The sequence below is a fragment of the Nycticebus coucang genome, chromosome 9, assembly GCF_027406575.1.
Source record: "Nycticebus coucang isolate mNycCou1 chromosome 9, mNycCou1.pri, whole genome shotgun sequence".
Classification (NCBI taxonomy): Eukaryota; Metazoa; Chordata; class Mammalia; order Primates; family Lorisidae; genus Nycticebus; species Nycticebus coucang.
In genome coordinates, this window is record NC_069788.1 from 126,084,821 (window position 1) to 126,085,784 (window position 964).

The 964-nt window shown below is 39.5% G+C and overlaps 1 non-coding gene across 1 annotated transcript; it reads left to right on the forward strand.

Moving 5' to 3' along the window:
* The first annotated feature begins 500 nt into the window (after window positions 1-500).
* Window positions 501-607, forward strand: LOC128595007 (U6 spliceosomal RNA). Its single transcript, XR_008382703.1, has one exon. It is a non-coding gene; the product is annotated as a U6 spliceosomal RNA (small nuclear RNA).
* Window positions 608-964: the final 357 nt, after the last annotated feature.

Sequence of the window (964 nt, forward strand, 5' to 3'; positions counted from 1 at the left end):
GCAACATCAAAAGAGCCAACAATCCCTTATATCAGTGGGCAAGAGAGATGAATAGAAACTTCTTTAAAGAAGACAGCCGAATGGCTAACAAACAAATGAAAAAATGCTCATTGTTGCTAATTATCAGAGAAATGCAAATCAAAACCACCCTCAGATATCATCTAACTCCAGTGAGAACAGCCCACATTACAAAATCTCAAAACTGCAGATGCTGCTGTGGATGCAGAGACAAGGGAACACTTTTACACTGCTGGTAGGACTGCAAACTAATACAACTTTTTTGGAAGGAAGTATGGAGAATCCTTAAAGAACTCAAAGTAGACCTTCCATTTGATCCTGCAATCCAATTACTGGGCATCTACCCAAAAGAAAAAAAAAATCCTTTTATCATAAGGACATTTGCACTAGAATATTTATTGCAGCTCAGTTTACAATCACCAAACTGTGGAAACAACCTAAATGCCCACCAACCCAGGAATGGATTAAGAAGCTGTGCTAGAGTGCTCACTTCGGCAGCACATATACTAAAATTGGAACAATACAGAGAAGATTAGCATGGCCCCTGCGCAAGGATGACACACAAATTCGTGAAGCGTTCCATATTTAAAAAAAAAAAAAAAAGAAGCTGTGCTAGATGTATACCATGGAATACTATTCATCCACTAAAAATAATGGAGACTTTATGTCTTTTGTACTAACCTGGATAGAGGTGGAACACATTCTTCTTAGTAAAGCATCACAAGAATGGAGAAGCAAGAATCCAATGTATTCAATTTTTATATGAGGACAATTGATGTCCTAGTACACGATGGGTATGAGGGAACAGGAGAGTGGAGAGAGGGAAGGAGGGAGGGGGGTAGGAATGTCATGGGATTTGGCACACCTCTTGGGGGAGGAACACATTTATAAGAGGGACCATGCCTAACAAATTCAAGCAGTGTAACCTAGAACTTTGTACCCTCAA